This window comes from Sciurus vulgaris, assembly GCF_902686455.1.
Source record: "Sciurus vulgaris genome assembly, chromosome: 13".
In the NCBI taxonomy this organism is placed as follows: Eukaryota; Metazoa; Chordata; class Mammalia; order Rodentia; family Sciuridae; genus Sciurus; species Sciurus vulgaris.
Genome location: NC_136474.1, coordinates 74,302,307 through 74,318,276, shown reverse-complemented (window position 1 = coordinate 74,318,276; position 15,970 = coordinate 74,302,307). Strand labels below are relative to the sequence as shown.

Here is a 15,970-nt window from a genome sequence, read left to right as displayed (position 1 = left end):
GAGGCAGAGGCGCCCGACTGTAGCTCAGTTGCTCTTCCCTTAGCTGTGGTTTCCCAGAGTGGCTTCCGTGGCACACAAGGCTTCAGAAACTGTTCAGTTAAAATAGAGCTGCCTTGTAAGGTGTACTTAAGTTGTAATGGAACAGATTCAAAAACATTGTCAGTCTTCACTATGAAGAAGAGCGCTTTGTAGGCGAGTGGGTCATGCCTGACTTTTGAAATGGACTAACCACTGAACCCATTTACTTAATTTTCTGAGCCTAAGCACCCATTAGTGATAGACACAAGGTAATGGCTGGATCCAGGGCTGTTTTGAGTTAATGAGCTTATTTCTCTTAGAAACGGATTTCTTTGTTCTAGTCTGAAGTGCACTGGAGCAGCAGGCATCGCTGGTCATGTGCAAAAAAGGGGTGTGTAACACAATCCTGAAGGTGCGCACCATGGTTCCCACGGTTTGGGTTTTTATGAAGTAGGGAAAAAACTGAAAGGAACCTCACCCTCTGCTATAGAGTTATTGGCTTTTGATTTTCATAACTTTGCCAAGATGAATTAACCTACAATGGAAAGTGCCCCAACTGCCATTTACTATCCCCTGTTGTTTTTGAAGGAACTGTACCAAGGACAGTCACGGCATAGAGTAGTCCTTCACTTGTAAAGGAGCTTATCCTTACAGATGTAAACAGGAAATACATATTTTTGAAAAATTACCAGAATTTTGTGTTATGGTATTTTTTGAAGTTCAAGTTAATTCAGGCTTCATTTCATACAAAGGGTGAATACCCCTGATGGGTTTTACCAGTCATTGATAAGCCACTCAAGGTTACTTCCCTTGATTGGGAATAGTCTGAAATACTGAGAACCCAATGAGTAGATTCCACCTGCTTATCTGGTCCTTCCTGAAGGGCAGGGAGGCAGCAGGGGTGATGGATCAGGTGTTTGGCTGAGTTGGATGGCACATCAAGTTGCAAGTCACACCTGCTGAAGGCATTCGTAGGAGGACGACACCGCCTAGTGAGTCTTTTCTGAGCCAGTGCTTGGAATAGTCTTAAAGTAACTGAGTTTAGTTTCCCTGTCTTTCACCCTGCACAAAAATCAACTCAAAATGGATCAAGGACCTTGGAATCAGACCAGAGACCCTGCATATTATAGAAGAAGAAGTAGGTCCAAATCTTCATGTCAGCTTAGGATCAGACTTCCTTAACAGGACTCCCATAGCATAAGAAATAAAAGCAAGAATCAATAACTCGGATAGATTGAAACTTAAAAGCTTTCTCTCAGCAGAGGAAACTTTCAGCAATGTGAAGAGAGAGCCTAAAGAGTGGGAGAATATCTTTGCCACTCATACTTCAGATAGAGCACTAATTTCCAGAATATATTTCAAAAAAACGCTACACAAAGAATACAAATAACTCAATCAACAAATGGGCTAAGGATATGAACAGAGGCTTCACAGAATATGTACAAGCAGTCAACAGATATATGAAAAAATGTTCAATATCTCTAGTAATAAGAGAAATGCAAATCAAAACTACACTGAGATTCCACGTCACCCCAATTAGAATGGCGATTATCAAGAATATAAGCAACAATAGGTGTTAGCGAGGATGTGGGGAAAAAGGTACACTCATACACTGCCGGTGAGGCTGCAAATTAGTGTTGCCACTCTGGAAAGCAGTGTGGAGATCCCTTAGAAAACATGGAATGGACCCACCGTTTGACCCAGCTATTCCACTCCTCGGCCTATACCCAAAGGACTTAAAATCAGCATACTATAGAGACACAGCCACATCAATGTTCATAGCTGTTCAATTCACAATAGCCAGACTGTGGAACCAACTTAGATGTCCTTCAATTGATGAATGGATAGAGAAACTGGTATGTAAGTATGTATGTGTGTGTATGAGAATATTACTCAGCCATAAAGAATAATTATGGCATTTGCAGGCAAATGGATGAAATTGGAGAACAGCATGCTAAGTGAGATAAGCCAATCTCAAAAAACCAAAGGACGAATGATCTCACCGATAGGCGGATGATGACACATAATAGGGGTTGGGGAGGGTGGCAAGAATAGAGGAAGGAGGGACTATATAGAGGGAAAAGGGGTGGGGGAAAAAACAATCAAAAACTATGACCTGAGGTACATGTATGATTATAGAAATGGTGTGCCTCTACTTCATGTACAAACAAACAAGATGTATCCCATTTGTTTACAATAAAAAAAAAAAATAACTGGGTCTCCCTTGGCTAGGTTCTTGGTATACATCAAGCTTGTGTCTGTACCAGCACCAGGCAGGGGTAGGAATGGATGCTCCGAGTTCTGAACTTAGGAGATATCACTGGCTGTGCACTGTGATGTGTGGATGGCACTTATGCCTCTGGGGTGGTGACAGAGCTGACCACATGGATGCCTGTTGGATATGCTTGGTGGGTTGACACTGGGTGGTACTTCTGCCTTCATTTCCTTAGTGAAGATTGCTAACTATTCTAGTTAACAGACCACTGAACTAGCTCTTTGCAGTCTTGATGCATAGGTAGCAATACTGAATGGAAAGATGCAGGTGACCATTAGCTAGTACACTTCGACTTGAAATTAATACTTTTCACTTTTTTTTTATTACTCCTTTTTTGCCTTTATTCTACCTTTGCAAGTATGACTTCTGCAACTCCTGCCCTGCCCCTTCCTCTTAGGGTGTTTGGGTGTGGAGGGAATACAGTATGCCTGTCGGTGGCCACTTCAAGGACACTGCTTATAATTAAGCTCACTTTCTCATCAGTTCCCATGACTGTGGTAAGGAATTCACCTTTGCCCCAAAGCGTCTTTCCTTAGTAATAAACTAGTTCTGCCTGTGGCTAAGGACTGTTCTTGAGCACATCCTTTGCAAAAGAGAATAAATAAAAATATCTTGTCAAACCTTGTCTTTTCTGCCTTCAGAAGTAGCTGTGTTTGAGTTCTTCAGAGCAGGAGATGGAAGTGCAGTGTTCACAGGGGTCATCCTTGAGGACTTTTTGGATTCAGAGTGCAATTTGCAGTCATGTTTGCTGAATCAAAGTCCAGCCCTTCTGATGATGCCCAGCTTGGCATGCCCTGGCTTCTGAGGGGCTCTTACTGGTGGAGCTTCACATTACTACTGATATTTATCTTTGGAAACAGGGCAGTGGTGACAGGAAGGAGTGCCAAGAGCTGGGAGTTGTTGGCCCGGCGTTCTGGCTCCAGACTCTCGGTAGAGATGAAAGCTTCTCTCTCTCAGACCCGTATTGAGTGCCACAGCTCGACTGTAAGGGACTTGGGCTTCCTATGCTTGGTGCATTTCTTTTTGGCACCTACTTAAGGCTCTAGGCTTTTAGACTCGTGTTTTCCTGGGGAACACAGTGTAGTGTGAATGGAAAAGGAAGGACCTCACATGTACCAGGATCCAGCCTGCTTTGCATGGCCTTGGGCTAAGAAAGGTGAGCTAGGGGGTGCAGGCTCCCTTGTTAGAAATGAGGATACCAATGCTTACTAGAGGGGTTTGTAAGGATTGAGTGAAAATGGCTACAACGTAGTTGGTGTGGTGGCTGACACATAGTAATGCTCATGAAAGTTAGTTCTTGAAACTGTTGCCAAGAAGGGAAATGACCAGTTCACCCCATGGAGTTAGAGATGGACTCCTGTGTATGAACCATCCCCGGTCCCTTCACTACCAGTAGGTGTTTAAAACCTGGAGTCCTTGGTGTGCATTTGAGGTTTCTGCCTTCATCCCCTATTTTCATTGTCCCCAGGTCCTTGGGATTAAGACATCTCTCTCTCTTCCCCTTCGAATCTTAGTACAAGAGCAAGAACAACTGGGATGTTTCCTTCCTTAAGAAATGAAGCACCTGTAATGCAGACTTCTCTAGTTCAAATAGTGTCCCCTTCAAGAGTTCCTTCCATGTACTAGGTGATTTTCTTGGCACTGGAGATAGGAAAATGAACAAAAAAGATCTTTTACCTCCTGGAACTTATTTATAGGTAAGTAAACAAGACAGGTCAGAGATAAACCCAGTCAATCCAGGTCAGTGCCAAAAGCATGGCAGGGGCATGGTAGAAAAATAACTATTTTGAGATGGCAGAAAAGACTGTCTGGAAAGTGACATCTGACATCTTTTGTGTAAAAAGGAAGAACCTCCTGAGAATCCCTAGGCTAGAGAATGGGAAGGAAAGTTTGAAGTCCAAGTTTCCAAGGAAAGAAAGGGAGGTGGGTGTTTCTACTGTGGAGCCTACTAGGTAGAAAGACAGGGGTGGGGAGGATATGCAGGGTTCAGAGTTTATTAATGTTATAGAAGATTTGAAGCAAGAAATGAACAGTGTGCTTTGGTAGACCCTTTCAGAGACACTTTGGCTGCTGCTGAGAAAATCATCTTTGGAACTGGAGGTGAAGAAAAACAGGCCAGGTAAGAGGATACAGACCAGAATGGACAGGACGAATGGAGAGGTGATGGATCCAGGATATATTCTGGAGCTTATGCACGTGGCAGATGAATTCTAACCACTTGCTGCCTGGGCCGTGACAACGGTGTCCTTCCTCCACAGCATGAGTTACTGCAGGGTGGACACCACTGCTTTCTTGGAACTCTTGGAGAACTTAGAAGGGGGAGTCCATGAGAGATTAATAGGACTTGGGGTCGGGCACATCCATGACATATAGCTCCTGTTTGCCTTTAGACTAAGCCTTGGGGGTTGCTTGTCTTTAGTGATGGAAGATGAGTGGCCTCTCTGACAGAGCATTCTGTAGGTCTAGTGGTTGGTCGGTCCCTTGGTAACAGAAATGGGCAGGAAGCTAAGACTTACTGGAAGGTCTTCTAGATGTTCCCCTGTGGCTGTTCACTGGTGCTGAGCATCCTGATTTTGACAATCTTCCATTTGGTTTAAGAGAAGTACAAAATGCTACAAGTGTTTAATACACCCGTTGCTCAGACCTGAGTCTGCAGGACCCAGAAATTCCCAGAGCCGGGAGTTCTGACCCATACGACCTACAAGTTACAGGAGCAACTCTAGGGCTATGCTAACTCTGCAAAGGGAAGTGCAGCATCGTCAGACTCTGCTGAGGTTTGGCAACTAAGCTGCTCATTCGTGCCCAGATGTGCTTGAGCTGGTGACAGCCCTGTGCTGATGGGTTATTTAGATATTGCTATATTTAGTGCTTCTGGTTGAAGAGAGGCTGTAGTTTCTTGCTACAAGAAGCAAGAATCTATAGTGCTGGAGTGTATGTCCATGCATTCATCCATTCAGCCAGTGTGCCCTGCAGGACTTTCTGGGCCCTACCCCACAATATGGAAAACAGACGAGTAAGGTTGCATTGCTACCCTCTAGGACAGAAACCATGTACACAAGTGAGTAGTGCATTTCAATGCTACTGCAGTGAAAACAAGCGGGACCGCTGGGGCCCAGCATGAAGAGAAAGGCCTGACAGGAAGTATTTCAGCAGGACCTCAGGTGCATAGCAGTAAGGAAAGGGGAGGAAGGAATCTGAGACGGAGGAAAGGTGCACACAAGAAAATAACTACAGAGTTTCTCTGGTTGGATAGTTTGCTGTGGGGATTGCCCTGTGCATTGTAGGGTGTTGAGCAGCCTCCCTGAGCCTCCGAAATGACAGGAGCACCCCATCCACCCAGTTGTAGAATGTGGGAGGGAAAAGTTTGCTGGTGTTGGTGATGGTTGTCACGGCTGTGAGTGGTCACCACCACAATATGATGCTGTTCTTTGTCCTTGAAAGCAGTGAAAAGACTCCAGAAGAGAGTATTAACCAAAATAAAAGGTAGTGTGTTAAACACTGCCGGATGGTGGGGACAGCAGGACAAGGAATGGCCGATAAGTGACCTACTGTAAACATTCAGTGGTTATTTTTAATCAGGAAATGTTCTTTCTTCATTTCCTACTGGTTCTCGGGACTCGTTCTGGACTCTGGGGAGCAGCCTGCTCTTACGCTAGGCCCTGGTTCTCCAGGGACCCTCACTTGCTTAGACAATGATGGAAGCATATTTCCCTGTAAACAAAAAGTGGAACTGATGAACTCCTGTGGTTACCGTGAGTGGAGGGAGACCTACTCACGTAGGTAAAGGTTGAACCACAAGCCTTTACTTTGCCGTGGATGTTTTAGAGGTAGATAATAGAAGATTCCACCATGAGCTACCAGCTGTTACTAGGGAACAGAAAGGTGATTCGGTGAGTGAGAGATGTGCCTACAGTGTTCTGTTCAACTTATTGATTGGGACCACCAATGTTAAGAATGTGAAGGATGTGTTCAAGAAAGTTCTGTTTGGATGCTGAGCTCAGGATACCTTTGTAACCTGTCAGACCCATACTTCCTTTATACCAAGGCACAATTTGACATTTTCAAGTCCACATTGTGGTAAGAATAAATGTGGTTTATCTCTGTGTCTAGAACCAGGGTGGTTGTGCTTTATTTTTTCCTTTTGTACGTTTTCCATTTATTTAAGGTGGGGACTATGGACCACCTACCTTTTGTTTAGGTCAGTTCAGTGTGGTAATAACCCAGGCTGTGATCTGTGGTCTGGAACTCCAGGAAGGCCCTGGAACCAGGGGAACACAAGGTCTACTGGGCAAGGCCAGAGCCAGATACCTGGTTATTGTGATACCTGAGGGGAATGGAGAGGATACTGTGTTACTGAGGCTGTGTTCAGAACCGGAAATGTGGAACAGGAATGTGTGCGACTGAAGACCTGGGATGTGGGCTTCTTGAAATAGGGATGCACACCTATTGCAATAACATCTATTAAACTACTAATGCATTCGCCACACGTTGACTAGTGTCTAGTGTGTGATGTATTTATGTAGAAGGGAGAGTTTTGGTTTGGCTTATTCATGTAGCCCCAGAGTTTGGGCTCCTGGATTTAAAATGTTTGAAGCCTAAAAGTATTTACACATAACATACCTAGAACGTTTGGTGTACGTTTGGTAAGAAGAGCACCAGTAAGACCAGAGTGCTGCTTTGGTGCCTGTCCCCATGGTGTCTGTTCCACTAGTGACCGTGTAACTTGCACCCTGAACAATAGCCTCCTACTACCCAGCTGATGGGTATTGGTGCTCAGGTGAGCTGAAGGAAGGCAGCAGGCATAGACTTGTGCTTTGGAAACTGTCAATAGGTTAAGCAGTAGCTTATAGAGTACACACAGAAGTGGAAAATCTATTCGTCTCTTTACTTTTTCATTGGTTTTTCTCCCCCCCCCCCCCCGTGACTTCTTTAATTTGGCAGAGTTTTAAATTAAGATGAGTCACTCTTTGAGTAACTCCTCATTGAGTCCTAGCTTTCTCCCCCAATCTTTGAGAATAAGTGGGATTCATTGCATAACAACCTCAACTGTCCTCATTCTTTCTCTAAAGTGAGTATTTTCATTAGAATCATGAAGGATCTTTCAAGCTGCAGACCCACTTTTCAGCTGGATGGAAGGAAACATTTGTGAAACTACATCTGACTGTAAAGCACCTGCACTTGACATAGAGGAGTTTGAGGTAGCCATAGTCATCTGAGAGTCTAACTACCCAGCAACTCTATTTGTACTAGCACTGGATAGAACTCTCTAGAGAATGAGTCAGTTTTAGGAGGCAGGTTGCAATATTGATAATGCTTGCTTAGTCATTCCTTTCAAGAATCAGTATGGAAATCAGGGGCATCTTTTTAATGTCTTTGGGCAATAGTGAATTAAACAGAAAATGCCCACTTAAATTCCTAGCTCCAAAGTCAAAACCAGTTTCATGGTTGCAACTCAATGCACATGTGTGTTGGTTCTGGAGAATTTTCCCCTTCCCCAGAGGCCCCAGGATTTCAGATGGAGTTTCTGTGCCTGCTCCAGTGTATATAGGGTGAAGGTTTCCTACTCATTCTTGGTGGTAAATTTTTGTGATTGTCACTGAGCTCTGCATTGCAAAATATAATGGAAAACAGTTTAGAGACCTAGTTGAGGATGAAATAAGACAAATGATTAAAGATTCGAAGGCTGTACAGGTGTCTTTCTTAAGTGTGGTGGGAATGGAAGTTCAGCATTCTAGAGTGATAAAGTACCAATCAAGAAAAAGCATTTTTGAAGACAGTTTGAGAGTCGGGTGAAATGATGTCCTTGGTGTTTTTTTTGTTGTTGTTGTTGTTCTAGTACATAGAAATACTGTGTACTAGGAGTATGTTCTATATTCTCATACTGAGATTTTTTATCATATAATTTATACATACCAATTTTTTTTAATTATGCAGTTGGACCAGGTCCAAAAATCTAGTGTTTCCTCCCAAGAACCTACTGAATCTGGCACCACATCTGTGTGATTTTTTTTTTTTTAAAGCCTTTTCTGCTCCTGTACTTTGTACCCCCAACACTGTTCATCTTTCAGTTCCTTGGTGAACCCTTCTCCTTCCAGCCTCAGGCTTGTCACACAGGTCTCCTCTCAGCCTGAAAGCCCCCTTCTTCCCTGCCTTGCCCAACCAGCTCCTTATCCATCTAGGATTCAGCTTGAACTTCACTTCTTGAGGAAGGTCTTTCTTGATGACCCAGATGAGGTTAGACATCGTTACTGTTCAAGCAGTTAATACCATTGCAGATGAGTTGCGTAATGTGGTTGAGGCCCTTGAAGATAGGGAAATGTCTGCTTCACTGTACTCCCGGCAGTCCATACCATATTTATCCCACGGAGATCCTCAGTGAGTACTTAGGAGGTTTGAATGAACTGGAACCTATATTATAGTCTGTAGCCTTTGGGGCTTAAATGCAGGAGCAAAGCATGTTAGTTGAACAGCTTGACAGATGGAGTGCTTGAGTAACTGGGGGTGATGAGGGAGGCTGACAAGTTTAATTCTAGGGAAGGAAGAGTAAGAGCTGGCTTAAGACCCAAACTCAAGTCCGTGAGGTATTTAAACCCCAAGACTGGTTTGCTCTTGTTCAAGAGTTCTCCTCTGTGCTCATATGTCCAGAGGCAGGGTGCCGTTCCTCAGAGTTGAGTGCTCAGAAAAGAGTGCCACTACTGTGCCTTCTGTCACTTGTTTTTCACCAGTGAAGTACTGTTTGTGGGAGGGAGGTCAGCCCAAAATAACTTAAGTTGGTGCTGCCTTTGGTTGTTTAGGAATCATGTAATGGAAATAGTTTTTTCTTTTAAAAAGAAAACTCAGTGAATATGTCTAGAACTATGTATGGCTCTCTAGTGTTACAGTGATTATAATTTTTTTTTTGAGGGAAAGCCTTTAATTACAGAATATAAACTTACAGGACTAAAGGAAACCAGCCATTAAGTGAGAGCATAATATAGATCTAAAAAGTTAGATTGTCTTAACCTTGAAAATGAAGATAGTATGCTCTGGAATACTGTCCTCAGCAAATTAAGATTGCAAAAATGATGATTGATTCACATACTAAACTGGTCTGCAGAGAGTTCAGACTCCAGAAAATACAGCCGTGTTGCTGTAAGTAGGATTTCAACAAACTTGCAGCTTCGTGCTTGGATCCAGAGAGATAATTGCATGATTTGCAGAAGCCTTGAGTCCATCTCTTGAGCTTCTTGGTGAGCAGATGAAGTGAATGTGACATTGCAGCCTTACAAAGTTGACTTGGCATCGACACACATTCTTTCAGATTGGGGACTTGGAATGATCCTTCCATGAAAGCCATTCAGTCCCAAAGAACATCTCTAAATTAGGCTGGAGGATTTACATTATTGGGTCACTGGAAGTGGATATGAAGGAGGTACTTAAGACGTCTGTTACCAAGTAAAACACAGGAAGATCGAAGTGAGGACATCAGCTTCAACACATGGCACTGTGGCCCTCGGGCATCACCAGAGCACCCATTGTCAAGAAGTAGACGTCTGGTGTAAACTTGCTGGATAAAACAACTTGGCATTTCTCCCTGCATACCGACTGCTTCCTGTCTTGTCCTTGTCCTGTCCACTTGTCACTTGAGGACATATGCTTAGTCTGTGAAGTACGTCTGCAGAATAGTGAATTTTGCTTTCAGTCGTGGAGACTCGGTTCTTTACTGGATTCAAATACAGATACAGGATGTGAATTAAGATAGAATTGTGCCTATCGGATATCACAGTGGGTTTTATCTCAAGACATGGCTTGAGAATTACTTTAATGGGCATGTGAGAGCAGATAGCAAAACTAGGACTGGTAGTTCTGGCTACATGTAGATGGGTTTTCCTTTTAGTGTCCAGAGAGGAAGTATTGAGTTGTACAACTTGGCTGTTTATGTCGTTCACACATTATGGGGTGAAACCTTCTTATTTTTTTTTTTTGCTCTTATACCTCTTAGCCCAAGGGTGATGGAGAGGCTCTTTGTTTCAAACTCTATGCATTACAGCACACCCAGGCACTCTGAGCCTGATTCACTTTCATTTAAGAAATAACCAGAGCACAATCAGGAGTGATTCATCTTGGGCCTCGGGATCCTCCCCAACCCCACCCCCACCATTGGCTCAGGAATCATGCCTGAGTTTCCTGTTACTTGGTTAGCTATGGATAAGCAGCATAGAATTCCCTCTGACTCTAAATTACAGGGAGCTTCCCAGTGAAGAATATCCTGGGAAAAGGAAAGGTAATACTAAGTTTTGGAAGCTTTTAATGGGGATGAATAAACATGGGAAACTAAGAAGCTTGGCTTGCTACTGGAGGACGAGTTAAGTAACTCAGGTAATGCATTGGGAGCGCAGGGTGTGGATGTTCCCATGACACTTCGCAGGTGGTTCTGTGGGGATTACCTGGTTGTACCTGCACTCGCCTAGAGGGCGTTGTCAGCATATTCTGAGGCTCAAGGTCCTGCCAGCTGGTAATAACTACTGACCACTCCTTATGCCACACACTGTGTGTTATTTACATTATTTGCCCCAAACAACTTCGGTGCAGAGGATACTTCCCCTATTTTCCAGTTGAGGAAGTTGAGCTTCAAGTGTATGAACCTCATCTGCTAATGGGAGTTGGGATGAACACCTTACATCTGACTCTTAATCTTACCTGTCTTACCTGTCTCCTATAGTGGAAGCCCAGCAAGTGGGAAAAATGACTAGTCACCCAGCTGTGGGAATTCTTGACTGTGGTCTTCAAAATTTCAGAGAACAATCATCACTGGGTTCTAGATACAGTTGAATACCATCTTGACATTAGTAAATGTGGAGATATTTGGGAGAGATTCTGCTCATATGGGGTAGAAGACCTGGCTTTCCTTGTGCAGAGTAAGAATTTGGAAGGCAGTGGGATTGGGTCACTTCCCACAGCATGTTAGGCAAGGTATTTTCCTACTTGATACATCGTGGTCACACCCTTTGAGGCACCAAGCCCCTGGAGAACACTCCCTTTGTTTTGGTGCTGGAATTAAACTGTATTGGCTTAGTTTGGATGTCTTTCTCTCTCCCATTTCCGTAGTACTGTTGCTTTAACAGAAAAAGATTCAGAGTGGACATCTTCACACCAAATTGAAGACTGATGACATTTGGAAGGTGTGCTTAAGTGTATTGATGTAACTTTCCTAGGAGCTGAGCCTGACCCTGAATTTTTAAGGGAGTGTGAGATCATTTGGCCTACAGGATTTTGAAGTGCCTCAGCACTGAGTTCAGTGCTCACTCTTAACACTTTGTACTGGACCTCGGGCTCCAGGTAAGGTTGGAAATGGAGCTTGCTGTTGTCCTGCTGGGTGTGATGCTTCCTGCCTCAGGTAGCTTCTGAGCTCTAGGTCCCACCTTTGCTCTGCATTCTATACAGTTGCTTATTTCTGTGGTGACTTTTATTGACGGAACATCATGGTCAGACTTGGGAGATCTCATGGATAGGTTGAGGGGCTCTGTGCTCCTTGAGGGGAGGGGAGATGATTAACTCAAACTTGAATTCTCCCCAGTGAGTTCTAATAGAATTCCATGTCCCAAGCAGATGCTTGTTGACTCTATTTTCAGTCTTACCTAAAGGACTCTAACCGTCCATGCCTACCCAGAGTCCTGATTTTAATTACGTAACAGATTGGAGTGCCCCCTAAATTGTGAAGTAATTGTAAATTGTGAAGCACTAATTGTAAATAGTGCTGGAGATAGAGCAGTGAACAAATTTGAATTAATGTTCCTGCTCTTGGTTCCCTAAATACAGGTAGGAATGGACAGGCAGATGATCTGGTTAGCCACCAAGGTAGGTCCTCGGGTTTTGTTCCTTCCTGGGGAACTCTGTCCAGACTGCCTTGCTTCAGGTCTAGGCTTCATTGCAACTAACACTCAGTATGACTCATGCTTAGTACTGAACCCACCTGATGGCTTACCTCATGTGCCATTGTTAATGAGCGTTGGCACTTTTTCATGTGTAATTACATGACACTTTGCCTATATAAAATACATACTGAGCAGGATCTTGGCTGCACTAAGAATATCAGTATTTCTCAGGAGGGGTAGACAGTGGGAGACTTAGAGACTAGAATTTTTTCTGTGGTTTTGGCTCGGACTTTGTTCTTGGCAACCTGGGCAGATCGGTTAGACCTTTTAACCCTCAGGTTTCTTCTCTGTAAAGCAGTATTGATAACCCAATTTACCTTAACCCGGTTTTAAAGCTAAGTTGAATAAAGTATTTGACATGACTTATGTTAGTGGAAGGTTATGAAGGCAGTGTTTATTCCAGAAAGTGCATGTTTCGGATACCCTTATTTCCCCCCAAGTTTGACCTTGGCTCTAAGGCTCAACCAGAAATGGTGGTTTTCATTGCGACAGTGCATTGATCGCTTGGAAGGATTTTTTTTCCCCTTATATACAGTGCTGTGGTTCTTCTCCCAGAGATTGAATCTCAGTTACCAATCTGGGTGTTGGTACTTTGGTATTTTAAAGAGCTGCAGATAATTCCGCCAGCACTGAGAATCACTTCAATTTTTGTAGTGAGGAAGGGTAAATCCAGCTGCTGAATTTAAGATATAGGCATAGCTACCTAAGTAGTATTTCCTGCAGGATATCAAGAATTTCAGTACCATGGAACCACCTGAGGCTCATTTCCTGCTCCTAATCCCATCTAAGTCCCATCGGTCTCCTGCTTTCTGGATAGTACAACACATAGCATCATTATTGCTTAATGCACATATTCTCTGGACTGTGAACTTGATTCTGAGAACACATCACAGGTATAATTTTTATTGTTCAACTGAGGGAACTGAGGCCGAGACTGTGTCAACTTAAGCTAATAAGTGGTTACTGGAATTCTTAAAGTAGTTTTGATTGGAACTTGCATGCAAAACCACAGTGCTGTGCTGCATGAAAACTTGTGTAAATGGGTAAGTGGGGTGCTCTTCTGGACACTTGACATTTTAATGGGCTTTTAGAAGTGAGTGCTTCAGCTCCTGAAAAGAATCCACAAGCTGGTGGGCACTTGGTGGGCCATGGTGCCCTTTGAAATCAGTCACTCCACATGCACTAGTTATGAATTTGCTTGCACGTGAGACTGATCTGGGAAGCTTCAAAAACATTGCCTGGTTCCTGCCCTCAGTTCCTGATGGCATAGAGTGTTGCCTGGCATGGGAATTAATGAAAGCTCCCCAGGTGATTCTACCTGTTGTCGCAGGAAATCACTTGCTCCAGCTAGCTCTGCAGAGAGAAGAAATGAACAGGGGGCTGGAGAACAGCTCAGTTCTAATTACAACTGATATAAGCATCTGCCTTCTCTAGCCAAAATACTGGACTGTTGCCAAAATCACAACTACCTCTTTGGTGATGAGATCAGACTTGGTATTTTATTGACTTTGATAGAATAGAATCAAGTAGTGTTAAAATAGTGACAAATTGTATGGCAGTGTAATTAGGTTATGTGGGGAGCTTGTCTTCCCCCGCAGTGCTGATGTAAAGTGGTCAGGGGGAGAATCGTGGATGGGAATTCCTTGAAGGTGGAAAGCAATCAAGGGGCAACAAGGAATTGATTCTAGAATTTCCATGCGGTGCAGTAGGCCAAGACATTGCAATTGCAACTGTGGAAGGCATGTTTGGGGAAATTCGCAGAATGTAAAACTATCTTAAAATGAACAATTCAGTGGTGCTTTGTATGTTCAGTGTTGCACAAACACATCTATGGTCCTGGGCATTTCGTCACCCCAATGGAAACCCTCCCCTTCCAAATCATTTCCATCTCGGAAGCTCAGAACTCATCTCTTTGCTTCCTTTTGAAGCCTTGCCCAGCTACATACTGTCCTCTTGCCTCTGTTTTCTTGGCCATTTATTGTGAACTGACCTGTCCATGCCTACCCAGAGCCCATACTGCTTCATACTGGATTGCTAAGACCATCTTCCTCAAGGTGGGACATTCTAGGGGTGGCCAGGTGGTAAGACATTATGTGCAAAGCCAGCATGCGAAAATTGATTGTTAAACCACCTTAGCTGTTCGTAAGTCACTCCTCACGTATGGTAAGCATCACTGTGGATAAACAACCCTGCTCAGTAATCCACAGGAGCCTGAGACCGAGTGTATGAAGGAGGGTAAAAGGAGTTAGGAAGCAGTGGGGAAGCCAGTTATCCTGTACCCTAAATATAGAGGGTTTACATCAATCTGGTTTAATAGTGAAAAACTGGTTGCAGTACGTGTCCACAAGTGTCACCGTGGAGGTTGAAATGTGTATGACAGCATCACACACTTTGAGGTGCCAAGTGGGTACTGGCTTGGACTCTAAAGCCTGCTTGAACAGCTCTGTATACATAACATCCTTCTAAAAGTTAGAGAGGAACTGGGTAGCCAAGTTCTTAAGTTGTTGGCCTTACCAACTTATTGCTTACCCACCCTCCTTCCCTCCACTTGGTAGCAACTACTCTCCTCTGGAATTGGCCTTATCGCCCTGTAAGAGTATAGTTTTTATGGGAATTATTTACCCAACTAGATGATATGTTTTGAAATTCAGGAGATACATTTCCATGTTGGTACTTTATGTGGTGCTTATGACAGTGTATTTCTGTATAAACCAAGTGCCCTATAGAGGCATGTTCTGTTGATACTGATCCTGTGCTCAGTGAATGTTTAGTGAGCATCAGCTGTATGCCGAGCATGATAGATCCCAAGGATGCTTGGTTGCTCGCTGTGCCTGAACGATGTCACCATAATGAGGTGACACTGAGAGAAATGACTGCAAAAGCAGAGAAGGACCTACTGTGGCAGCTGACCGTTGGGGAGCTGGCTGTGGGGACGTGGTCTTCAGTGAGGAGATGGTGCTGGGACTCTGCCCATGTGGACAGGGGAGGAAAGGACACTGGCCCCAAGAAACAGTGAGAACCAAGGGTGGAAGTCAGCAGACCTTTCTGTGAAGGGCCGGGTAGTGAGTATATTAGCCTTTGGGCCATAGAGTTACTGTTACAACTATCATCGAATTCCGAAAGTTGCCATAGATAATGCATACACAAATGATAATGACTGTGTTCCAATAAAACTACAGATGCCAAAATTTGACTTTCTATATTTTTTCACATTATATGAACATCAGTCTTGGAATCTTTTTCAACCATATAAAAGTTGTACAATTTTGAATTCATGGGCTGTACAAAAATAGGCATGGTGCCATATTTGGCCTGCAGCTACAGTTTGACCCCCTTACGGCGGGGAGGGAGAGACCATGCTGCAGGAGCAGACGTGAGTGCTGGCGCATGGGTTCTGATGGAGGTCAGCACACCTTTCTGTGAAGGGCTCCGTGGTGGATCTAGGTGGAAGCTGAGATCCTGCACTTGGAATATGCTCCCAGGTGGCAGTGATGCTGAGGTCCTTGCATGAAAGAGCAGTGAGCTAAAGTGGCATAGGGTGCCACTGTGCCCTTGGTGTTGTGGCAGGTTCTGTGGGCATGGGGAAACAAGTCAATTGTCCACCTACCTGTTGCTTATGATCTAATGCAGTCAGTGGTGCTCAAGTCCCAGGCTGAGATTGGATGGGTTTCCCTGGCTTCCGTATATCCACTTAGTTCCTGCTGGGATTTCTTCAATTCTTAGTTATTTGTCCTCTCCCTATCTTGAGCCATTGTGGATGCCA

General features: G+C 43.9%; 1 protein-coding gene and 1 long non-coding RNA gene across 5 annotated transcripts in view; one reads left to right on the top strand and one right to left on the bottom strand.

The window, feature by feature from the left end:
• The window catches only part of MYO5B (myosin VB), a 377,648-nt gene that overhangs the window by 156,247 nt on the left and 205,431 nt on the right, over positions 1 to 15,970 (top strand). The gene's annotated exons all lie outside the window — the stretch shown is intronic.
• Positions 1 to 15,970, bottom strand: part of LOC306643240 — a 150,209-nt gene that overhangs the window by 133,744 nt on the left and 495 nt on the right. The window lies entirely within an intron of this gene.